We start from the raw sequence: 26,629 nt of genomic DNA, 5'->3' as shown, positions 1-26,629 counted from the left end.
AAGTATTGCTTCTACAGGCAAGAGGACCTTTCTTTGGAGTTTGACTGTAGTACTTCCCGTTGCAAGTGCCAGAAGTTGGAGGGCATTCCAGCCGTGCTTGCATGTTATTCGTAGAAATACCACATCGCTAGGTAACCGTTTAAACTGGAGGGCTAATTGTCTAGCAAAGACTACTCAGGGTTCTATTGGACAGTGACTTTTTGGGTTCCGGAATTATCATGGGGAAAAAGACCTGGTTTTGCCCTTTCCAAAACGCATTCATTTCGGTTTGGGTCGGGGGGGAGGAGAGGAGAGCGAAGTGAGAGAGACAGACAGATAGAAGGGGGGTGGGGAAAAGTGGGAAAGACTCCTTCCTCATCCTTGATAGCACCAAAACTCATGGGGTTAAATTGTAATGCACAGTGCGATATAAGCTGCTCTGCCTTTAGCTAAATGTAGTCTGGGTAAATTGAGTTCTGAAAACAGAAAAATAAGATTTGAACTTTTGAAGGATGAAAGTTACACGCGCGCGCGCGCACACACACACACACACACACACACACACACACACACACACACCCCAATTTAAAAAGCCATATGGCACAAATACTGTTCAGAGGTCTTTCAAATATTCCAGTGTAACTGGTGAACTCTTTGATCTTGATTGAGGACTTTAATGTGTTGTTACTGTGCATTTGAATACATCTATAAATATTTTACCAGGGAGTTAAACACACACACACACACATACACACACACCCCAAACCATATCTAATATACATGCATCTGGGACAGCTTGAAACTATATCCATATTTAAGCAAACATTGCTGAGCTCTAGAGAACAATGTATCAGTCTCCAAGTGCCCAAATTCTCTACAAATGTACAGCCGACCTGTGTAGGCACATACGTGTATATGTGTGTCTCTACATGTGTCTATCTAGTGCACCAGCAACTGAAACCCCGAAGTAAGGCAGGGCTAGTCATCTGAAAGAAGGTAGGACAAATACACGATCGGATAATGATTCAATGCTATTAGTGGAACAATTATTTGTTTATGAGTCATTTGGAGCATCTAGACTTTCCCCGCATTGTAGCAGAACTTTGTGCTGATGAGACAATAGTAGATAGTGTGTGCATTTAATATAGGACAGACCATTTCTCATCCTGGGGGAAGACACCAACCTATACATGTGGGAAAGGCTCCAGAAAACGCTTTGGATTGGAGAAGTCCTCTCTCACACTTTCGCTTGGGGGCCACTGCAGTGCCTTCGGGCCACGGGACGAGGGGAGAGTCAGTGGGGAGGGGCCCCTTTGCAGGGACTGCCAGCGGCTGGCTCAGTAGGCGTCCCCCCTCGGCCCGAGTGGAGCTGGCGCAGTCAATCATGTGCAGTCCTTTCCTTCTTGCATTCAGCGCATGGTTTCACCTTCAGATTCTTCTGTTTGTCTGCGTCCTTCCAAAAATAACATTACCTTAACTCAGCAAGGTAAGGGGCCCAGAGAGATCTCAGCACTACTCTTCTTTGGGGAGAACGAATAGGTGGAGGAGGATAAGTAGGGGTCGTGGGGGGTACTCAAGGTAATGGGAATCCTGGTGTGATACGCCCGAGGGGGGGGGCTGAAGATGGGGGGGCGTGGGAGGTGGGGAGGAAAACTTCGCTTTTCCAATTAATAGTTAATCTGCTGAGTAATTTGAGGACTTAAAAATGGAACTTTGGGCTGTTTGGCGAAAAGGAGATGTTTTTTTTTTACCGCAGTGGAGGGGGGTGGAGGGGGGGACGGGACTCTGAGCTTGAAGAAGCCTTTCGCTTTGTATACTTCGTCAAAGGCGACAGGGGAAGAAGGGGGGGAAAGCTTGGATGCAACATTCATCCATTAAGAAACAAAGAGCAAATTGCCTGACTTTAAAGTAAAATGCTCGGGCTAATGAAGGTGGGTAATGGGGCTCCGAGTCTGGAGTAACCACTTAAATTATTAAGGGCTTTGCTGATAGTATTGATTCAGTGTGTGCATGAATCGCCTGATGTCCTGTGAATGTGTTTGTGGGTGTGGGTGCAGGTCTTGGTCTTTTCTTTTTTTTTTTATCCCTTTTTCCTTAGTTACAATCCCATCAGCTGAGAGCACACAACTGAAGCAGACATTAAAGTAGTGTACGGCTTATTAAAGGGAAGTTGGGGCAAACTGGCGGGGGGGTGTGAGTCAGGAGTGGGGAGAGACAATTATTCATGTAATGACTCTGAAATGCTGAAAAGGGCTTGAAGGACAATGTCTGGGTGGCAATTACTCCTAGTAAAGATGAAAATAGGCTATTTGGGGTGGGGATGGGAGCTGTTATTTTTCCTAATGTAGATACTGTATATAGATAATATGTAAAATAGAAAAGATACAATGTTTGATAATTTGTTTGGGGGGCTGGGCGCATGTTGGAAAAAATGCCTCATCTTTTAGTTCAAGCGAAAATTAGCATACTAAATAGTTGCGATCCTCATTTGGATTAAACCACTTTTTCAAGTTCTAAGAAACTTTGTATGGTTAACTTTGTAAAAAGCTAGCCTAGTGGGGGTATTTAAAATGAGAGGTTTGTGATGGTGGAATGACAATCAGCCGTTGTTTTCTGAAAAACCAGCTAACCTCTGCAATTAAGGACCGTAGAGACCCAGTATTTTAACTGAAAAGTGCGGGTCTGTAGTCAGCACCATTTATTATGAGCGTTAATAAGCTCCCAGCAGTAGACCAGGATCTTCTGGGGAATGTGCATTGTATGTGTATATGTCTTACTCATTTCATTGCGCATATTGATAAAGAGTCACTTGGACTATAAATGTGCAAAGATCAACTTGCTTGGACCTCTTTCTAAACATACTCATTCTGCGCTTTATTTAATCCAGATGCACAAAAACCCATTTGCTGCCTTATTGTTGGTTTACATTTTCTGAAAAGGAGACTGGTGTAACCTGTGGAATTTGAAATGCAAATAAAAGCCTGTGGGAGTTGAGGCAGAACAAATCATCATTTATAAAGTGAAAAAGATTTAATGTCTTTGAAATCATTGCAGGGGGAAAAAATTGGGGGAGTGCTTTTTTAAGGAGCCGAAATGTGACGTCAACTCTTTTGGAAAAGATTTTATTTTTAATGTCTGAAACGCGGGTATGTAAAGTGCTTACAGGAAAAACAGATTACAAGATTAACATCTGTTAACATGATCGTTTATCTCCAGCCAAAAATAGGTCAGTTCTTTCTTAGGGAAACACGATTGCTGGCGCATGATTAAATAATGAAATTAGACTAATGAGTTCATAAATTAGAGACTGGCGTGTGTTATAGTCTGACCTGTGACAAAAATATTTAATTCGGAAATCAATGAAAGGTCAAAGTCTCCCTTTCGGGTAGAGACCCAGCTATTCACCCCTCCGTCGACTCCCCCTTCTCTCAGGTCTCCTTAGTCCCTACGCCCCCCCCACCCCCGCCCCGCATTAGTTATTGCTAAATAGTCTCCATTTTCTGCCCTGTGAAGTAAAAGATTATTGACTGACACCCTCCTTGGTAGGGAAGGCACACTCTTTCCGTGCAGATGCCTAAGTTTCTGAGGTCTGCAGTTGTTTTGTCATTAAATGGGGGGGAAAAAAGTGGCAAAGAATAGGAAACGCCGATGCAAAGTATCCCTGATTTGCATCTGACTGCCCCCTCTTTGTGAGTGACAGCTGAGACGTCCAATCCGGAGCCTCTTTCTCAAGCTCTGAGGTAATTGTGTGTGTGTATGTGTATGTGTATGTGTATGTGTATGTGTATTTGTGTGTGTGAACACTGTTAAATCCTCCTAGCCCCGTGCTAATCAGTCAGGCTTCGGTATTTACACAGATTTGTGCATGGCTCTCTGTATATATATTGCTATACTTTAATCTATATAACTGCATGTAGATGTCCAAAACACCATGTAAGATAACACTCCAGCTATTCAAACATGTAATAATTAAACACGTAGGCATATGCTCTGCTTTCAGATTCAAGCTGAAACCTGTTAAAGTGGGAGAAAATATAAGCGATCTTATTATGTTTCACATCGGTTCTGTGGCCTTATTTGAGAAAAATGAGAAATAGACATCATAGTGTAGCAACCATTTTCCTTTCCATGTTATTATTTATTTTATTTGTCTTGGGGGGTTTAAGATTGTAGTGTGCCATGAAGCTCGGTAGACTATGGCAAAAAAAAAGTGCATAAAATTAATTGTTTAAGATGGTGAGAAAAAAATCATAGCTACAAACTTTCTTGCCCCCCCCATCAATGTTGCAGATTCTTGAACTTAAAAAGCTCATTGGTGGGTAAAAAGAAAGTGCTGCTGACCACTAGACCTATGAATAATGGTCATTTCTGCCCAACACAATAGGCACATTCACTGAAGGAATGCCTATCATGAACCATGCCACATTTTGTGCTAGTTTAATCCAACACCCAACTTCACTCCAAATATTGATATTGTAATTGATTTTTTTTTGTTGAGTGTATAAGACAAGCTGTTTGGAAGTGTTGATCGAAGAATGCAGTTGCAATTTAGCATTTTTTTTTCTAAGACTGGATTTTCACATATCTCTGGGTTCCTTTGTGGTATATTCATATCTCTGTGTGTATGCCTCCATGTATGAATGATGATGTAGATTAAAGGACTAAATACCACAAAGTACAGGATCATTCCAAATTAGCTGCAGATTAACAAGGAGCATGGCCTTCCTGACCCACAGGGATCTGAGTCTGTCCAGAGAAGTATCCCTCTGCCTTTGGCTTTGTGCCACACACTTTATTGTGTGCCCCGCTGTTGGACTAAATGAGTTAACTATCGAAGGGGTTTTCATTAACTGGATTTGGCAGCCATATACTTAACTTCTCCCCCCTCCCCCCTTTAGCAGCATACATTAATTAAAAGATGAAGTGAACGAATACTGTTAGGTGTATAACCACGTCGACTCCCACTCAAGCCATCTTCAAAAGACTAGACCTCGGTCTGAGCTCCCTCCTGGATTTCCCCCTCCCTATCTTCTTTACCTCTTCCATTCTTCCTTTCCCTGACTAGATTCCTGTGTGTCAGAGAAGCTTACTCTCTATGATGGGAAATGGGTAGTAGTGGGTAGGTATTATTAGATTTTCTCATTTCTATTTCTACATCTCTGGAGCTTATGCGGGAGAACTGATGTGCCTGTGATATACATGTGGTTAGTGGGGGATGGGGGGGATAGTTTACTGCCGATGAGGGAAGAGGTGGATAGGAGGGGGAAGGCCGAGAGAAAGGTTTATACCTGACTGGCCTCAGGGCAGCGGCGGCAGCTTGTTGCTGAGCTTTTTAGTCAGAGGGAGGGCACAAGAAAGGAGGCGGGAAAAGGGAGGAGTAGGAGAAGGAGGAGGGATTTGGCTGAGCACTTACACTCAGTTGTCCGCCCTCACTCACCCCCCCATAATGTAGCAAGGACGTCACGCAGCCTTGTACTGTAATACAAGAAGTGAAAGAGCAGAGGAAACAGACACAGCTCAACTTCTAACCTTAACAAAGGCAGGGATCTGTCAAAACGGCTGGAAAGAGAGAAAGAAAGAGTGAGAAAGAAAGAAAGAAAGGGGGAGGGAGGGAGGAGGGAAAGAGGAAGGTGGGGGCGGGAAGAAGGAGGAAAGCAGGGGTTGGAGGGAGAGAGAAATCCAAGGAGAAGAAGAAAGTCCTCCCGTAGCGTTGTAGAAAGTAAAGCATGGTTCATGGAGGAAGGTTTACGGGACCGAAGTGGGGGAGATTTTAAACCGTTGCCTTCTTGGATTATGTTGGGTTCTTGGTACTGAAGCGTAGTGGTTTGGTCAGGTAATTGCTTTTCTATTTTAAACTTCACTTTGTTATTGCTGAGATGGGGTGGCATTAAAGGCGTGGCACCGGAGAATAATTACATAAGTATTAAAACCTGGTTTGGGTACTGGGACCAAAAAAAAAAAAGAGGGGGAGGGGGCCCCACGGCAAGGAATTTGGTGGTAGTGGTGGGGCTAGAGTTAATTTCTTGACACTTTATGGCTTGGAGACCTTAAGGTGGGTTTTTGTTTGTTTATGTGTTGAGCAAGAGAACTGGTCACTCGCTGATAAAGCTTCCTAAAGTGTATAAATATATGAAATTGTTTCTAGAAACACAGATGTATTTCTGGGCGTGGAATAAAGCATTAAAACAGTACTCAGTGCATAACAAAGGACAGAAGAATGGGAGTTGGAAGCCGCTTTTCATGTACTCACTGTACTGATTTAACCACTTAAATGCTGAGAATTACACAAAACAGAATTATACTTTTTTGTTCTGTTTAACCTGGAAACCACAAAATGAACTTTATTGAAGATTGTGGTTATTAATTCAAACTAAAACAGCTCATGTACATGTGTGGATATATACACATATGCATGTGTATTTATGGATGTATGCCATACATATATGCATATGAAGAATTCCCCTGGATATGTTAGGAAGTCTACTCCTGGGAAAAGATTTAAAAGAAATCTTGGTGCCTCCATATGGCTATGGAAATATTCAAATGCTATTAGAACATTGCCCAGGATGAGAGCTGCCGGTATGTTTTACTTCACCGAAGTTAACAAGATAAAACCAGGCAGTTAATATGGTAGAAATGTTTTGACCCTAAAATTTAAGTATTAGTTATTGACTGAGATAATATAAAATCAGTTACCTTGTATACTGCTCCATTTGCTTAATGCCACTTAATTTTGTTGCATTCTGTGGTCGTTGTGTCAAAAATGGCCTTATTGTTTATATTTTTACATGCAAGATATAATTTAAAATGTATCACATGTCGAGCTGGGAATGAATCTCAGGGCTCCCCCCTCCCCAAACAATGAAGTTGCTCAGTAACTTTACCTATGGTGTAATCACTATTGGAGTTTGGTTACTCAGGGAGACATCTTCAGTTTCACCAGAGTAACCACCATGGCCATCTTGAATGATCTCTAGAATAAAATGACCAGTATTATTTGTTTAACTTCTAGAATCAGTAGTCTTCTCTATGTTTAGTTAGACCATTGCATTTTGGAGTGTTTTTTCCACAGATGGGGGGAGGGGGAATCTATTTCTTGATAGAACCCTTCCCCCTTCAAGCTTGCTAATGTACAACCTGTCTAGAAAATTGTATAAATTCTAAAAATGATAACTTTGGAAAGTAACATGAAACATTCAAATCACATGAATGTTCTAGAAACTAATTAATATTAAGACAAATTTATTACATATAAGGCTCACTGAGTGAAATGCCTTTCCCAAACTAAAGATGGCATAGTAGATGTGTATTGTATCCATTAGTTAGGTACACAGAAACTACTTTTACTTATGAATTAGTTCTTTTTTCATTTTTCATTATTTCACACCTAGCTATGACCTTTTAAGTTGCTTAACATTACTGAGATCTGTGGATCAAGAACTTTTGATTTTGGAAATGTAGCTTGTTAATCATTATTAATTAATAAGAAATAGTTTATCTTTGAAGTGTTAATCTTGACTATTATATGCAAGTGGTCTTAATTCCTGACTAGCAGGTTAATATATTTAATTCAGAGATTCATAAAGTTTTTCAGTCACTTTGAATGAGTTCAGTTTTTCACTTTAGGAGGAGGTTGTGTGTCCTGGAAAGAATTTGAGAGCATAGGAATTGAGTTCAGATTCTAGCTTTGCCACTTAGAACTGGTGTGACATTGGTCAAGTCACTTCTCCTTTTTGGGTCTGTTTCCTCAATCTGTAAAATGTAGAGGTTAGACAAGATAATCTCTTATGGTCCCTTCCAACTCTAAATCTACAATTCTTCCTTTGATGTTTATTCATAATAAACTTTTAGAGTATTGTCATCGAGACTAAATTGTTTTGGTGAAGATATAAAAATGACTGTCACTCTAAATCTTTTCCTTTCTCTTTTTTTGAAACTTCAGAGTCACTTTTTTAGACTTAATTTGAGTTTAGATGAAGATACTTTGTAGGGGGAAGGAAGTTAATTGAAATATGTGATATTTAGAAATGACTTAAACAATTACATGAAGAATGAGAAATCTTTGAAGTAGATCTTAAAGTAGTTCATTTATATAATGATACTACTTTATGTAGCATTATGCTGATGTTTTAATGGACATTTCTGACATGGACAGTTAGTGTAGCAAAGGCAGTGTAGAATGGTCTGAACTTCAAATCCTCAGAGACATAGCTTAGAACCCCAAGTTTGACGCTAGTTGGATGAGAACGTGCAAGTCACTGAGTTTATTTCCTCATTTGCAAAATATAGATAAAAATACTTGGACTCTGTACTTCACAGAGCTATTATGAGAATCCAAGGAGATAATATCTATGTAAAGTGCTTTACAAACCTTAAGATGCTTTGAAATATGAGTTCTGTTCAGCTAAATTTTGGTGGGTTTGTGTGGGGTTTACTTATTTTACTATATATTTTTTGGTTTGTATAGAGGAATCATCTTTTAAAAATAGTCATGGGAGTGGCTGAAAACTGACTGGAAATTGTGTTTAAGGTTTCTAACTACATTATACTTTCACTCCATATAAATAGGAAACTAAAATATAAGCTGATTATGTTCAACAGGAAGGGGCTTGTCTGAACCTGTATACTTTCCTTGTATAATGAATGTGCTTGCTCAAATTTGTAAGACCATAGAGTAGGATGGTTTTTAGAAGTTTATTTCTTAATGCAGGATAAAGAAGGATGTTACTTAGCTAATGGAAAATAATGTTTTTATCTTCCTGTAACTGGATTTTCAATGAACAAAGAATTATTTTATAATCTATAAAAAATAAAACCGCTGTTTTAGTCACAGAGTTTTAGATTAAAATAATGGAACTTAGAAATATTTAGTGCAAGAACTTCATTTTACAGATAAGTAACTGAGGCTTAGATGGGGTGAAGACACAATGACTTGTTGAGTGCCACACTAAGTAAATGATAATTTAGAACATTCTCAGTGATAGCATTCTGTGCCCTCCCCCCACCCCCAGCTACATTATGTAATTAATGACTAGATGGCAGAAAGAAGCAGAATGTCAAATTTATTTGATTAGATATCTGAAATATAAATATTTGAACTTAGAAGGAACATTCCTTTTTCAAAGCAGACATTTTACATGCTGTAAATGTTTATACATTTCAGTTCTTGGATAAAGCTGAAATGACTCAGTCAATTAGTTCTAAAAACACCCCACTTCTTCCATTCTGATCCTGCAAACAACAACAAAAAGTTCTAACAGTTGTCCCCAAGGAAAAAACAGTTAGCCTTCATCTTGAGTTTACTCCACGTGTGGATCTGTGTTCTTATTATGCTCCAGGAGTTTCATGTGTGCTGCAATGACTTTCATTAGACCGTTATTACTTTGTAGCTTATAGCCATTGCATAACTGTTTTGAGCAGAGAGCTTGTCTCCAGCCTCTTGCTTATCTAGTCATATGTCATATTTGTTTCAGCACCTGAAATAAAGTATTAATTCTATTCTTTGGGTCTTGTGGTATGGGGAATGCTCCACACCCACTGTTAAAACTGATAGGGCACCTCTTTGTGTATTGCACTCTTTGTGTCAAATTGAACTTACATTCCTTAGCAGAAAGACAGCTGTAACTGTTGCTTCATTCTAAGATCTGAATTTGCTCTGAAGTCTGATTAGAGTGAGGATGGATCATAGAGGTAGATCTCAAGCTGCCACCCCAGCATTTAATACCCAATGAGTTTAACCCTGTGTGTTTTGTAGCAGCAGTCTTCAACAATTCAGCTGCTGTTCCTTGCTTCATTGCAGTGACCTAACAAGTGGCGTGGCTTTTGGACGAGTGTGGCCATTTCCCCTCTTCCTCCTCCTTCTCATCTGGCTTCCTAGTGCTCTCTTACCCCCAACCCTTTGACCTATGTGGCTATGAGTGTAGTCCCTGTAGTGTATTAAATGCCTTGAATTTAGCCAGGGGCCACAGGGCTGAGAGTTTTCCTTAATCCCACCCCTGGTCTCAATTCTGACTGGTCACAGGGGCAAGTGGAGGTGGTAGTGGTAGTGGTGGTGGTGGTGGTGGTGGTGGTGGGGGGGAGGTGGGACAGCTCTTGCAGGCACATTGACTTTGATAGATGAGGGACCTCTGCCCTGAGCCAGTTAACATCATCCCCATCCCCCTCCTAAAAGGAGAGAGGGAATGGGGAGACTTACAGCGTCAAGTACGCTCTTTATGAACATAATTATGAATGCTCTTAGTTTTTCAGGAATATTGGCAAACTCACAAATTACCTTTTTCCCCATTTGGTTTTGAATTAATTAAAAATTTTTGAAAGCATTTGGATTGACTGAACAGTAGCTTTTACTTAAAACTAAGGATTTCAAAAGTACTTTAATAACTTTTAATTTAAAATCATCACTTATTGGACAGAATTAAATTGCTATTAAGAGAATGTTGTGTGTTTAACATTGGGTTCACAAAGTTCGCATTTTATTTCCTGTGATTATAAGAACAACATTGTTTAACTTCTACTTGACATTTATAGTCTTGGCCAAGGCATATCAGGAATCAAATATGTTTAAGAGAAATTGGCATAAATTGGTTATTGAGCCTATCCATTCCTTCCATTTCTCACTCACTACATCTGGCTACATGGAATTTGAACAGAAAGAAAGTTTTTCTTTCCAAAGCCATGGCTGTCATGTTTAGGTCTAAAATGAAATGATTTCTAGCAGCCCACACCAAGTAGTAAAGAAGTATAATTTTGTGGCTCCCAATGTTTTTTTAAAGGCAGTTTTCTAAAAAAGATTCGGCTTTTAATCTTCATTTCAAAGTGAAATGGAAGCTATAAAGCATGTGTAATTACAGTTTTGCAACTATTTTTAGAAATCAGACACGTTTGGTATATACTATTATGATGGAAACAAATACTCAGTACACAGGGGTAATGGCTCAGAAGGAATCATTTTTAAATCAACTGAATTCATTTTTTATGCACCGGATTTCACACAAGTTCATTCTGGTAGATTACTGTTTCTCCTCTCTGTCTCTGTGTCTCCCCTCAGGAATATAATGAAATCTTATGTTCCCAGGAATTTTCTCAAAGGATAGGAAGAAAACCTAATGCTTCTGTGTTTCGGATAGTTCCTGATCAGATTACATGTTGAAAATAGGATGAGCTCTTAATGTATTTTGTTATTTTCTGAGTAAATGTAACCTGGGGTTTTTCCCCTTCTAAAGCAGGTATAAGAGGAATGCAGAGTTGATGTGCCGCAGTTTCTTCTACACAGGGAATAGCTGATGTCAAATCATGCTCCTGGATACAGCTGTCCTGTTATTTTCTTGCTCATTTAAAAAAATTGGTTAGCATAGACTAGCATGTGGTGTTAGTTTTCAAGAAATATTTAAAGAGACTAGTGAAAATTGAGGTTCTTTGTTTAACATTGTTATTTTTTTAAGTTTGCAGATTTACTTTTTTAAACCTATTGGCAAAACTCTGTATTTTTCTTTAAAAAATGATCCTCAATTCTTGTCATGTGAAAAGAATAGAAATTTGCTCAAGAATTTATGTTCTTTGTTTCAGAAAAGAGCAACATGTGTCTGTCTTTACCATATGGTAATATTTAACCTATATTGCATGAGCTGACTAGGAGTTGCATTTAAGCATTGATTTATTTCAGCATTTCAGAATGTTCTTTGAAATTTAGTACTGTAAATGATGCATTGAGAGTTGTGCACCAGATCTGTGGCTTTAGCAGTTTTTTGTTAGGTTGACATCAGGGTGGTAAGCAGCCATTTACGTTTTTTTAAATATGTAAAATGATTTTCTTTGGAAATAGTTTAAGTATAAATTTTGAAATGAGAGAGAGGGACCTTCTTCAGGAAAGCCTTCCATGGAACCTAGGTTGAGTAGTTTCAGCCTCTTTTGCTTGTAATAAAGCAGACTTCAAGGCTTGTAGGAGAGCCGTTCAGTCTTTAATGTCAGTGGATTTCAGTGGTGGCATGATTCAGTGGAAAGGATTCTGGATCTAGAATCAGAGAGCCCTAGATGGTGGATCTTTATTAGCTGCATACTTCAATTTTATGATCCTTAGTTTTCTCACCTATAAAAAGGAGATAATCAAATTCATAAGAGCAATTGCATAGGGTGATTCTAAGGAAAATATGTATGTCAAGTGTTTTGCAAACTTTAAAGGTCTGTACAAATGTCAGCTGTTGTTATGAAAGACATTTTCCTCCCCAGGAGGGTTTGCATATTCTGTATGAATCCTTGAATGTGTGAGAGGTCTCATCATACTATTTTCATATATTTCTATGGTGGCATGCTATTCTAGAGTTGGGTTTGAAGAGAAAAAATGAGATTTCTTGATTTAATTTTTATTTCACTAAATTTCATTATTCTTTGTATGTAGGGATAGATATACATATGATAAATATGGGTAACACACCATAACAGGGGTTTGTTAATATTGACTTTAATAACTTTGGAAAAGTTTAGAATAATAACTTTAGAAAAGCTCATTTTAATCCTTTCCCCCCTACTTTCCCTGTTCTTTATGGTTATATAGTTCATCTTCACAGTTGATGTCTTTGTATACACTAATATAGTCTTGACATCAGACTTAGTATCTTTCAGTATAGTATGCTAGAAAGAGCACTGTTTTTAGAGTTAGAAACAATTTGTGTTTTGGCTCTGGCTATCAGCTGTATGACCTTGAGTAAGCTCATACCATCTTTCAACCTGTGCTTCTTCCTTTGTGTGATGGAGATAGTAACACTTGGACTCACCTTTGTAAACCATAAGGTATAGGCTATACAAGGTATTATTGTTATCACTGGCATTATTTTTCCAGTTTTAAGGAGAAAAGGAAACAAATTGACTTATTTTCCATGTGACAGGTAATCTCTCTATAGGCAAAATGGTGGTCCTAGATGAAATATTTCTCATTGAATTTGAGCAGTGTAAATGAATACTGCCTTTGGTAATGCATAATTTATATTGACATTAACACTGACACCAAGAGAACATTTTTATTCCTGTTTGAGAAAATATCATTTATATTGGTAATCATATTCCCATCAGGTACAGACTGATCATAGCACAGCTATCTATGCCTGTAGCATGGCCAAAATCATAATGATGAAATAATTTTCTCTTTTTGAGTAATAACAAGTATACTTGGAGCTGATGTCATTATAATCAGTGTACACCAGGTGTTAAATGACTTCCCTTGTGTGCAACTTTATTTCAGAATGGCTACTTTAAAAAAAATAAGTTTTAAAGAGAGAGGGTCAGTGGCTTTTAAGTATTAACTTAAAATTGCTAGCATATAGTTAGTTTTTGATGGAACACTTAACTCCTTGATAGTAGGTATTGTAAATTTGGGGAAAATGCTATATCAAATTCATGTGATTAGTACTTTAGTGGAAAGATTAGAAATGGTCCAAGTAAATTACCCTGGTGAATAGAGAGGCAGACTCTGTTAATGGTTTTACAAGAACTTTGCTTATCAGTTATTTTTAAGTTTGATTAGAGATTATAGGTTTCTATATAGTTATACTTTAGGAAGTCTGCTTAATCTTGTTTAAATCTAAAAAAAAAATTAAGTAGCTTTAGTTATTTGCCCAGAGAAACACGGTTTCTACAGATTTGTGTTTGGAATTTGATATGCCTATACATGCATGAATCTCCTGTTTTGCCTTTTAATTTGTACGTTTTTAGCTCTAAAAGTTTAGCTCTCCTACACAGAAATGTGTGTTTTTGTCATTCATAAATTAGATTTCCCAAGGGTTCAAATATTCCATGAGGATGAGTTAGGCAGTTTTGGAAATTACATTAATTTTCTTGAACAGTTGCTTCATGGAGAAAATATAAAAGCCTCAGCTTGGCATTTAAAGCCTTTCACAATCTGGCTCCCACCTACCTTTCCAGTCTTATTTCATATTATTGCTTCTCAGGCACTTACCATTCCAGTCAAACTGGCCTGCTTGGGCTTCTCTGTACATGATGTCCTATCCTCTGCTTCCATGGCTTCTCCTAAGTGGATCCCCCATATCTAGAAGGCCCTTTCCTCCTCACCTTTGCCTCATTTAATCCCTAGCTTCCTTCAAAGACCAGCTTAAGGGCTATCCTTTTATGTAAGGCCATTTCTGATCTCCTATCTCTACCCCAGTTAATAATACTTTCCCTTCCCTTAAAATGACTTTATACATAAGCTGTGTTTATTTGTTTATATCATATCTCCCAAACAGACTGTAAATTCCTTGAGGGCAGGGCTGGTTTTTGTTTTTGTATCAGTAGTGCCTATCACAAGGCCTTGTACATAGTAAGCATTTATTAAGTATTTGTTGTATTGAATTAAATGGAATCAGAAAAGTGTCATTTATTTCACTAAAGGTAATAATAACTATTTATTCTTATTTTTGGCATTAAAGAGTTAAAGTAGCTTCCACATTGGGCTTCCTTACTCTTAGGAAACAGTGTTTACAACCACTGGGAAAGCCATGAAAGTCTTCATCTTCACATTTCTATAGACGTGCATATATTACATGTTTGTAAATGGACTCACTTTCCATTCATCTTTGGTTTTAGACTGTGAAAGTTTAAGACATAATTTATAGGTACTATAACCAAAGAGTTGTCTTAAAGAACTAGAAGTCATTGGGCTGCCTACTCTAGCTTCTTTATTTTGTAGATGATGGAACTGAGGAGAAAGTGCAAATAACTGTTCCAAGTTCACTCAGCTGGGACCAGAATCCCAGTCTTTTTATTCTCTACCCAGTCTTTTTCCTAGTAAACCATGCTGATAAATACATGCAATACCATAGGGTACTTCCCCAAAAGCACTTTATAAGATCTAAGCCTGTTAGGATTACTTACTAATTTGGAGCTGTAACATGAGGTGAATATTTGGTCAATAACCATTGAATTCAGGCTGTGTCAACTTTTAGATCCCTTTAATTTTATGAGACCTGGCTTCTTTGAGGATAAGAAAAAAAATAAGGATGAGAAAGGGTAGGTTAGAGTCTTATTTGGCTCCTCAGAGATAACTGACTAAGCTCTGTATCCTATAAATACTCATTGTATTTTCAAATCCTTTAGAGGTAGCAGAACCGAAAAGTGATTCCAGGCAAGCATGGAGTCAAAAAGGACCAGTCACTAAAGCCCAAGTAACTTCCAGATCCAGAAACCACAGATGGCTCCCAGAACAGATTGACTTCTTGATGGACAAAATGGTAATCATCAATATGAATATCACTTTCTGTGACTTAGTGAAACACATACACACTCTTTCTTTCTCAATCATTCTACTCATACATAAACACAATGTATATTTATGTGTGTGTACACACACACATACGTGTATATATATATCTGACACAATAAATGCTTGTGGAATCTGTTGCTAAATTTTTAAGGAAGTATGGAATAAAGAACAGTAGAATGAAAGAAACTACTCCTCAGAAGTTGTCACTTATCCTCTAAAAATAATAATCCCAACAATAATAATAAAAAAATCTTAGGGATGGGGAAGAAAAAAAGAAAAAAACAATGAATAGTCAGTGACTGGGTAAGTTTGTCTGTTGTCCAAGTCTTGTAATCATTGTCATTCTTTAGTTATAAAAGTGAAGTGAAAGGTAGTTTGAGGAAAAACTTGCTCTTAAGGGGCAGATGATAGGCAAATGCACAAAGGTAGGCAAATGAGTTTCCACTGGTTTAGAGAGGGAATTGCCAAAAAGAACAGGGCAGAAAAGGCAATCTAATTTTGATAACTGCTCTCTGGGAGTTCTGTGGCTATTCTCCCCTTTCTGTGCCTTTTGCCTTAAAAAAATGAAAGTTTTATTCATGTTTTTTGTTATGACTATGATGTTACTTTAGACAAGAACTGAAAGGAGTGGAAGCCAAGTGCCTTAGAGGAGAACCGTAAGACATGAGTTTCTTTGGTTTCTTTCTAAGCAGTTGTAAAAGTTGGCAGAGTCAACAAGTACCATGACCAAGGGTTGTAAGTAAGTCACAAAGTTATGCTTTTGGAACTAGAAGGAATGTCACAGGACATACTCACTTTACAGAGGAGTAAACTAGGCCCAGGAAGGTTAATTGTTTTGCCCAAGATCAAGAAACTAAGCATTAGAAACAGACTGTGAACCCAGGTTCTTCAACTCCAAAGTCGATGTTATTTCCACTATATCATAAGAGTGTTTGTTATTATGGAGAGAACATGGGATGAGGGTCAAGACACTTGGTTTCTGGTGTCAGCTATGATGTTAGTATAATAATTACTCTATAATGTTTTAAGGTTTACAAAGCATTTTTTCCAAAACAATACTTGCCTTGAACTAATGCAAGTTATATTATTATCTTAATTTTATAGATAAAGAAACTGAGGCTTAGATAAATTAGATAACTTATCTAAAGTCATAAAACTGGTAAGTAGTAGAGATGGAGTCTCAATGTAGGTCTTTCATCTACAAATCTAATGCTTTATTAATTAATGTATGCTAATTAATTAAGTAATTAATTAATGCTAATATAAGTCCATGCTACCTTCTGTGGCTGATGAACAGGACAAGTCATTAAAAATCATGAGATTCTTCACAGCTAAAACAAAGAGTTTGGTAGAGTTGATTTTTAAGGCTCCTTTCAGCTCTAACATTATATGTTTCTGTGATGTGAGTCTTATCTCTTCCAAATTATTATACAAGCTTATGCAGATTTGTAAAGAGTTCTGTGTTCCTTTAGCCAGTTCCAGTGAATTTGGGAATTATGCCAAATGGAACAGTTAGTTTTTTCCATGTAGCATGAGTGGCGGGAAACTTACCTTGACAAATTTCCTGTCATGAGAGAACTTGAGCCCAAACTCAAGATTTTTTCTTAAGAGAACAGACTAGATGTGGAAGAATATTTTGGCAATAAAGTAAATTTTTTACTTGTATTATTGTTTAAATGTATTTTTCTCCATATTTATGTTTTCATAAACACTGTATGTCTGCATACATTTTCTTTCTTACCAAATGATAGCTGACATTTGTATATCTATTGTGCCATTTGAACCTATTCATGATGGTAGCTCAGGTATTATTATTTGAATTTTATAGATTAGGAAACTGAGGTTCAGAGAGATTGGTGATGTTACCTAAGTTCACATAGTAGTAATAGCAGAGCTATGCTTTGGAGCTAGGGTTTCTTTACAGCAAGAAAGACAGCTCATTCCATTAAGCCATAGTCATTACTTTTCTATCAGAATTTGTGTTCTGGATATTTTGGGTAAGTTTTTGGAAATTTATCCTTTTCTTACTCTTTTTCTTTGTCTTCCTCATCAGCTCCTTGAGGTCAGAGATGGTATCATTATTGTTTTTGTTTCCCAGTTGCCTAGTACAATTCCTGGCACAAAGTAAGCACTTCATAAATGTTTACTGATTGACTGATTGATCATCATCCCATACATTCTTATGACGAAATACATCTTGGCCAGAATTAACAAAGCATTACAAAGCCTCTTTTGCTCATTGAAATAATTTATGCACTTTATTCTGTGTTCCCATGTGCAAGAACATTTTTGGAAGTTTCTTAAAATTCAGTATTTTGTAATTCTTTAAAATGTAATTGCTACCATGTTGAACTAGCTTAATGAGTAGCAGTTTTTGTTGATAGAATAGACAAGAATGTTGAGTTCGTTCATTTTATTGCCAGTTTATTTCAGGTGGCATTTAAAAAAAGTGCTAGCTAAAGCTTTTTCTACTTACAGTCAGGTATCTTCATCTAGAATCCATAAACTGAGTTTTAAAATGTTTTTTGATAACTGTATTTTAGTATAATTTTTTCCTCTGTAATCCTATGCATATATTTTATTTACCCCTGAGAAGGGGTCCATAGATTTCACCTGACTGCCAGAGGGGTCCATGACACACAAAAACACAGAGGTTAAGAACCTCTGCCCTATAAGGTTGTTTAAACATTTATTGTTTTTTATTCTTCTTATTGGAAGAATATTACTAATGGTATATCGTTGAGTCAGATTTGTTTAGAAACCTAATGATAGTAGGTTTACTAAATAAATACTTGGATAAGTAGCCTATGTTTTAAAGTTTTAGATTAGTACTAAAATTAGAAAGATTCAAGTAACTTGTGAGTATCCAGGATGTTTAGTCAAAAGCATTTGGGCATCATTGTGAAGAAGTAACTTTCCCATTTCACTTCGATGAAAATTTTGTTTTCTGCCTTTTGTATGTTTAAGGTATCTTGGTATTTTACAATTCTGGTTATAGGATTCTGTATGACTGTTCTGGAAGTCAGTGAGGATCTAGGGATGCTGCTGCTCATCTTGGAAGGGAGTCTGCAGTGGAGTGCTTTAGGGATCTGTACCTTGTCCTCTTTGTACTCTGACATTTTTACCAGTGATAATAAATATCATCATCAAATTTGCAGATGACACAAGGCTGGAGGATTAGTCAACTTGTGGGATGACACAGTTAGGATTCAAAAATATTTCAACAGACTAAGATGTTGGGCTGAATCAAATATGATGACATTTGATGAGGATGAATATAAATTCTTATACTTGAGATTAAAAAAATAGCTTCAAGGATAAGACAGAGAAGGCATGGTTAGGCAGCAGTAAAGATCTTAGGCTTTTAGTGATATGACAGACTGAAATGTTAATGCACTTTTAGATTGCATTGGAAGGGGTCATCGTGTCTGTCGTAGTCTCACAATATTCTGTCTTTGTTGGATCACATCTGAAGTATTTTGTTTAGTTCTGGGCACCAAATTTGAGGAAGGAAAATAAGCTGAAGATGGTATAGCCTAAGTAAAGCAGGATGAAGAAGAGATTTGAGATGATGTTACATGAGTATTGGTTAAAGGTACTAAGAATATGAGAGTCTAGAGAAGAGAAGATGTAAGAGGCATATGGTGACATACAAGAGCGATTATACTTATTATGGCTGTTCCCAAAGGGCAAGACTATGTGGAAATTGCAAAAAGACAAATTTAACCATGATGAAAAATTTTCCAGCATTTTAACCATGCAAAAGCAGAATGGGCTGCCTTTGGAGTGGGTTGGTTTCCCTCACTGGGGGTCTTCATGGAAAGACTGACTAAGCACTTGGTGGCCATATTATATAGGTAATTCTTGTTCTGGGATGGGTCAGACAAGATGACCTTTGAGGTCCTTGACAGCTTTTAGATTTTGTGATTTGGTAAATAATAAATTGTTAAAGAGAAGCTAATGAAATTGGCAAGACTGGTAACTTACACCCACAAAAGTTTGATCAATTATGTGGCCTATCATCTCTGTATTTCAAATGGCTGAGAGCTATATGTGTCCTTTAGGTAATAATAAGTTAATAGATAGAACTAAAACGGGTGTGAAGTTAGTAATTGGAAGGAACTCGAAGGCTGCTTTGGACTATTGAAGACAGAGAATGTTAGAGAGATAGTCACCAGGAAGAAGTGGGAGCCCCATCAAAGCCACGTGACCACTAACATTAGGTCCAGAGGTTGGCCTTGTACAGAAGAGTAGGAAAAGGATTGGTTGGTGAATTTGGGGGATTAGAAAGTAAAGAAATTATTTGAGGGCAAGGATATGACTTCCAAGGGTTCAAAAGTATTAGCAACTAAAAATCTGACCTGATTTCTTTTTTTTTTTAATTTCCTACACCAGTTTTATTTAAAACACAAATATGTATTTCTCTGTAATGACTAATGATTCAAATGATGATGAACATGAATGATTCAGATGTGGATTAATAATACAAGTACTTTAAATAGGATATAAATAAAATCATAAAAAACGAGAAGAATAAAATGCTTCTTTACAAAAAGGGTTAGAGATCTTTGGGCAGATCTCAAGAATAAAATGGGGAAGGGGAAGAGGGAGGAGGCAAATTGCTAATGGAACCAGAACATTCCATGCTTGGCCTTGAGGGAAGGGTCATCTGACAACAAGTACTTTCAATTGCAGAGCTAGAGGTGGGGATTGTGTTTGTTTGTTTTTAATTTATGAATTTCTCAAGTTCCTTTTGTTTGTGCATAGCCATTCAGACTTTAACAGGGCCTAATGGATAGTGTTCTGGCATTCTTCACCCTTCCATGAGATTACATGAAATTCTTGTTTTGATAAGCCGCCTACAAAAGCAGTTCCTTAGGAGCCAATAGTTTCCTTATAAGTAAAATGGTGGGATTGGGCTAGATGATCTCTAACTGCCCTTTCTTCTGTAAATCCTATGATCTTATGTATGATCAGAAAAGAATGTGTTCTGGATCTGTAGCAAGAGAGAGATAACAACTACATTGATAATTCATGAGTATTAAAAGAAGGAGAGGAAGACCTCCAATGTATTGGGTATAGTCTCTATTGAGGATTATGGAAGGACAAAGGCAAGAATCACAGGGAGAGCTGTCATGGATAGTTTGCCATCTCCTTTGCTGGAAGGAAAAGCCAAATTCTAGTGATCATGGATTCACTGAAATATTAAGGTAATTGATTCCAATTTGTTATTTTAATGTAACTTTTGATAGGATTCAACTGAATGAATTCAGGCACTGGGTGTTAAGGTGCTGTATTTTTGGAGTTTCTTTGAAGCATTTTTTCACTAGTGACTTATTGGAACCCATTGATGTATGAGATAATTTTGACCAGACCCAGATTAATCTGACAAGGAAAAGGAAATGTTTTGTAGATAGACTGTTTTTTCAACTCATTTTGGTTCAACGAGAAAATAGAGTATAAGTTAGAATTCAGGAGTGGGGAACTTCCAGTGTTGAGTCCACATGCAGCCCTCTAGGTCCTCAGGTGTGGCCCTTTGACTGAATCCAAACTTCACAGAACAAATACCCTTAATAAAAAGATTTGTTCTGTAAAGCTTGGACTCAGTCAAAAGGCAGCACCCGAGGACCTAGAAGGTCACTTATGGCCTTGAGGCTGCAGGTTCCCCACCTTGGCTTAGATTTATTAGGGCAGAAAAAAAAAACCCTGCCTTGAGTTATTCCACAAGTGAGGCGAGCTTTCAGCTGGTTATCCACTGCCCTTGTCTTTATGTACACTTTCTTAATTTCTGAATAACAGTTTGTTGCCTTACCAAAAGGGATATGAGGACATAACCAAAAATACCACAAAGGATATGAAGACATAGACATAAACACAAAGATCTTATATTTGACTGATTTTTTTTGTGACATCTAGAGTTTAGAGTAAACAAGATGCCTTTTATTCTCTTAGTGATTTTGCGATTTGAAATGACTATGGATTCTATTTTCTCTCTTTAGTTTTGAAAAGGCTTGGGTTCTTTCTGGTCTACATGTAGATGCAATCTATGCCTTCTAGAAATGCAAGTGAGAATTTCACATGCAGAGTATAAACATTAATTCTCTGTAATGTATTTTTATTTTGGAAGTTTTTGTAATTTCTTTGTTTTTCAGAAAATACATTTTAAATTGGTTGTACAATTTGAATATTGTGTACATAGTATATTAATCTTGTTTCTGACTTACAAAGTATATTTATACTTTAAATTTATGAATTAAGAAATTTTAACTGGGAGTAAACTTTGCTTATTTCTTGAAATCAATAATGAGCAGATTTTTAGATGATCGTTTCTGAAAAGACTTTCCATTTTATGGGTATCTTGCATTTGAAGTGATTTTGCTAGTGAAACTTAGACCACTTAATTGAGAACATTGTAATTTTGCATACTTCCTTCTTATTCATTAGTGATATTTCCAGTAGCATACTTTTTTGGGGGGTGGAAAGAGAATTAAAAAGGAAACTTGTAGATTTTTATAAATACTTTTAAAATCAGAAGGTAGCAGCTTTCAACTGTCGCATTTTTGTAAATCTTCAAATTTTGCATCTTCTTGGGAGAAAAGCAGTATTTGCAGATACAGCACAAGCATTATCATTAATATTTTTGTTTCAGAGATTCATTATTTTAAAGATCATTATAAAAAATGGCTTTCATCAATTCCTTCTCTGTAGACTCTATTCTTCAAAGATGGACAAGCCATATTCAGGAAAATTATTCTTTCTGCCAGAAAGGGACCTTGCTTTAAAAATGAAGAGCAACACCTTTGCTTGTGCAGATTTCAATATGAATAGCTACTTCAGAAAAGTCTATTGAAATAAAGAACAAAAATTTTTTTTTGTAAGACAATGGGTTTATTTCAAAGAAACTTCACTCAAGTTTTACTCCAATGCCTTATCATAACTTGGAGTTGACCATGGACTCTGGAAGGCTTTTCCTGGAGAATATAATGTGATAGGTCCTCCCAAGCTGGAAAAGCTTCAAATTAAGGTTCTGAGATAGTCTGTGTATCTTTCATTTGAAGTTCTGCTTAGCTGAGTGTGAAGATGATCGGTAGGAGTTTGGGCACCAGATGGTGACTTTTTTTTTTTTTGGCCCACAGTAATCAATCTCCCTGTGATGGACCTGAGGTCTGTCTCCATGGAAAGAGTAAAGGGATATACCACAGTCCTGAAATCATAGATCCTTTGAATTATGGACATTTTTCATTGACAAAGCAGGAAAACCAATCAAATTAAATTAAACTTCCTCTAAGGTTATGATCTTCTGAAGGCAAGAAATACATTTTACCATCAAATAATTCTAGAATTCGAAATTTTTCACTTAATTTATCCACTACATTGTTTTTTTCAAAAGTTCAAAATGGTTATTGCATTGTTTTAACATAATACATTTATTTGCTCACATTTCTAGTTTCAAATTGGTTAAGTTGCTTCTTTTGGGGGATAGAGATGTGTGAAGAGAAAGGGAAAAACTAGAGTAAATTCTGCCAAAATGTTTTATACCTTTTTCAGGGGGAATAGAATAAAAATTTCTCTTTCTCCCCCCTCCCAACTTCCTTGTACCCCTGTTCTAGGCAATGTAGGTATGACTTATATATCTTAGTTTTTCTATGGTCTTAACATTATCCAGGCAAGTTGAAAATAGTTTAGTTCTGCTCGTTGAGCAAATAAGTTATCTATGAAATAGTGTCATTCTCTTTATGTTTATATGAATATTCAGCAAGTTTGTTGTTCTGTTAGTGTGCCAAATTTACTTTCTTAAAATTCTTAAAATATTAATCACTTATGAGTTTGGTTTTTTTTTTGATCATGCTTGTGGTGCAGTAGATAGAGCAGAGCCTGGAGTCAGGAAGACATGAGTTCAAAGGTGACCTCAGATACTTACTAGCTGTGTGACCCTGGGCAAGTTACTTAACATGTTTGTCTCAGTTTCCTCAACTGCACAATGGGAATAATAATGGCACTTGAGTCTCAAATGAGTTCATATTTGTAAAAAGCACGTAGCACAGTGCTATAAAAATGCTTATTTCTTTCCCCCTTAATATGATGTGAAAGGAATATAAGATTTAATTTTCTGTTTTTCTTGTGGGGCCATCATATCGACATCAAGACAATTTGTATTACTTAATAAGATGACTTCTAGCAGTAATAGACTTTAAAATTCAAGTGAAATGAGTATGAAAACATTCAAATCTTTTATTATTTGCTCAGAAAAAGTGCAGTTTATCTTTTCACATTTCAGTGGCTTCAGCAAAGCACACATAAGTACATAGTATATGCATATATATGTATGCATACATAATACACATGTACATACCTACTATATATCTATATTCATGAATGTACTTGGTACAAATAAAATACAAAAAATTAGTTATCAGCTTAATCCTTTCATTAGTTTATGGACCCAAAATTCTCTTGAGAGTTTCACAAATCCACATGATCTCCCAAAGTGTTAGATTTCATATGTGAATTGTTAGCTTAAAGATGATTTAAAACTATACCCAGTCAGCCCCCTATTGGATATACATCTGAAGAGGCTTAAGAGCTTACAATATTTCTTCTAAAGTCATTTGTAATTTATGTTTATTCAATTGCCTTAGGATCTGCTGGTCAGATGGCACTTCTGTATCATAATAAATTAAAGCTTTTTGATTAAAACATCTTTTTTCTTAGACAAACTATAACCCTGATTCTGGAGGTTAGTGGAAAACAGATACAAGAGTGTAAGTCTTAATTTAATCATTCAGGGAAGAAGCCTTTTTTTTCCTTTTGATATTTCACTTACCTAATATTTTAACATCTTGAAAGTAGGAGCCTGGATTTGGAATATGGCCTATTTTCAGATAAGAAGAATTGTAGTTGCTGGGAACAAATATCGTTTCCTTTCTTTAAACCCCTTGATATTGAATTATCATTTATTTAAAGAAGGAATTAACATCAATTTATATATCTTATTCATTGAACCAAAATGATCAGTATGAACAGCAGTAATGTACCTTTTTTTTTTAATCCTTCTGAAATTAGAGAAGAATGTTCAGTGATGTAGATATAAGACTCAGTGATAGTGTAATAGATAAAAAGGGCCAGATTTGGAGTCTGGGAGACCTGGATTCAAGTATTTCCTTTGATAGTCATAGACTCTATGGCCATAAGCGAGTTGTTTAATCTCACATTCAACCCCCCACAACTCTTTAAGACTGTTGATTTTAAAGAAGTTGCTGATCTACATTGGTGGATTCAGTTTCCTCATGAAAAGTTATCTATATCAGTGAAATCACAGGTCTGGGCCTGAAATAAATTAATAGATAGGAAGATACATACACACATACAAATGTTTGTTTTTTGAAGTGTTAAGAAAATATGGAGCAAGAAACATTAGTTTTGAATTGAAGTAGCAGCACTTATAAAATTTTATGCACTTACCACTTTTTATTATCACTCCAAAAAAAACCCCAACTATGGATAAATAGTACTTAATTTTTGAACTGCATATTTATTTAGTCATATTTACATTTAATTATAGAGTAACTGTCTTGTCCTATTTAAATTAAACTTACTCTTTGAATCATCATCATCATTAAAAAGTTTTGCTGTAATGAAGTCAATCTCTTTTTTTTTTGGAGTAATTTACAGTTTAAATGGGATCTTTTAGGCAAATATCAAACAAATCTTCAAATGATACATTATACGTGTATAGTCAGTAAACATTCACTCAGGGCCTTCTTCATGCTTATACATATCTACTTATTTGGCATATTTAACTTTTAATTACATTAAACATACAGGCCTGTACCTATATGTACAAAATATCACAACTGAATGAAGAATTATGTATGTGTTGTGTTGAAATGAGCAGTGTAATTTTGTTGGTAACCTTGGACCATAAGAATTCTCATAAAGGTTAGTCATATGGGGCCAAATAATGGTGGTGCATAAATAAAATGCTTATGTTTTTAAGACATGCCGTCTAATGCAGTGTTAGGCATATAATAAAAATTCAACACATGCTTAATGAACAGATGAAAGTACTTATGAGTCACAACTCTGGTTCTTCCAGCCCAGTGTTATCTATCTGTGACAGTGACAGTAGATGATTTCGTGGGAGAGTGTAGTAATGGCTTTCCATGATGCTTACTTCTGAATATTAGTGATGTATCCTGAATACCTGAACATCACTTTCACAACCACTGATGAGTCTGTATTTAAAATATGTGTCTTTGCCATCTTTGAACCTACGTGCACAAGAGTTTGACTGTTAATATTTCTAAACTTTCTCAAGAGTTAGAGTGATGTATTTCCTGCTAGCCTACAAAGGAATGTGCTGGCTTTTTTGGTCTTATACCACTTAAGTAGCTTCATCTATAGTAAACTTTCAGTGCTGTGGTCTTCATGGATACTCTTTGGCTGAATGGGGCTCACTAAATGTTGCTTATTAAATCTATAGCTTCATTTTCCACTAAACTGATTATTATTATTTGCTTAATTGAAAAAGGGTCCATAGATTTGTTAGAACCCAAATAATTTTCAGAGATGGTAGAACTGCTACTAGGGTATAGATTTCTTTACTCCCAATCCAGTGCTCTTCTCTTGATGTTGCCAAATGATTCCTTAGGAATAGTAGTGTTCAACTACACTCTGTTTTTCCTGGTAAAATGGTAATGCTGATGGTGTGTTTGAACACCTTTTGTTTCATTTGCATTGTCAATGTGGGTTTGACCAGTCTAATAGACAGTTCATATGATTTAGGTCTCATGTACCCCTAGGCCAAATTTTTGAAAAAGCTTAATTTTGCAAAGGGGTGGAGATGGTGAGACAGCATGGGAACCAGCATGTGGAGCCCTGTAAAAAGGCAAGTTTATTTCTTTGATATTTTTTATAAAACTTTATTAGGACCCCTCCCCCCCTTTAAGAAATCAGGTTCTAAAGACTTTTTCACACAACCCTTTATGTGGAAAAAAAAAAAGAAAAAATTAGTATATTGTGATTGAACTTCAAAAGAAAATTATTACTGTATGTAGGGTTTTATTTTAAAAAAAGGAGATGGCTGAGAAATTCATTTTATGAATTAGGTCAAACTGTTAGTTAAGAATGTTGATTATCAGAATGTTGCTTAAAGGATGTTGCAAAACATCCAGGATAAAAATCAAATACAATGAGGTTATCAGGACTGACAGGCTATACAGTACCCCAGGAATAGAATTGCATTGAGTTTCTGAATAGGCAAACATCGTACTTTCCAAAGCTGGGTTCATATAAAACATCATCAGATGAAAGTATTACCATGTAAGTCATAAATGCTATGTCTTTGAAAACTTTTGCCTAGACTTTTGAAGCCTTCAATGCAAAGAGATTCTCTAGGTT

At 36.5% G+C, this 26,629-nt stretch overlaps 1 protein-coding gene across 8 annotated transcripts in view; it reads left to right on the top strand.

Annotated features, from left to right (window-relative positions):
- The first annotated feature begins 1,153 nt into the window (after window positions 1-1,153).
- ZNF516 (zinc finger protein 516) overlaps window positions 1,154-26,629 on the top strand; it is a 146,935-nt gene continuing 121,459 nt past the window's right edge. The window contains exons 1-2 of one of the 8 annotated variants that reach the window (XM_020986932.2): window positions 1,154-1,465; window positions 15,064-15,197. The gene's annotated coding sequence lies outside the window, so the exon portion shown is untranslated. Of the gene's footprint in view, window positions 1,466-1,812; window positions 1,911-5,393; window positions 5,560-5,621; window positions 5,813-15,063; window positions 15,198-26,629 lie in introns of those variants that run through there. The other 7 variants (XM_020986942.2, XM_020986936.2, XM_020986935.2 and 4 more) reach the window with 7 other exon arrangements.

The sequence above is a fragment of the Phascolarctos cinereus genome, unplaced genomic scaffold (genome assembly GCF_003287225.1).
Source record: "Phascolarctos cinereus isolate Bilbo 61053 unplaced genomic scaffold, phaCin_HiC Scaffold_4;HRSCAF=312, whole genome shotgun sequence".
Lineage (NCBI taxonomy): Eukaryota > Metazoa > Chordata > Mammalia > Diprotodontia > Phascolarctidae > Phascolarctos > Phascolarctos cinereus.
This window is presented reverse-complemented; position numbering and strand designations above follow the sequence as displayed.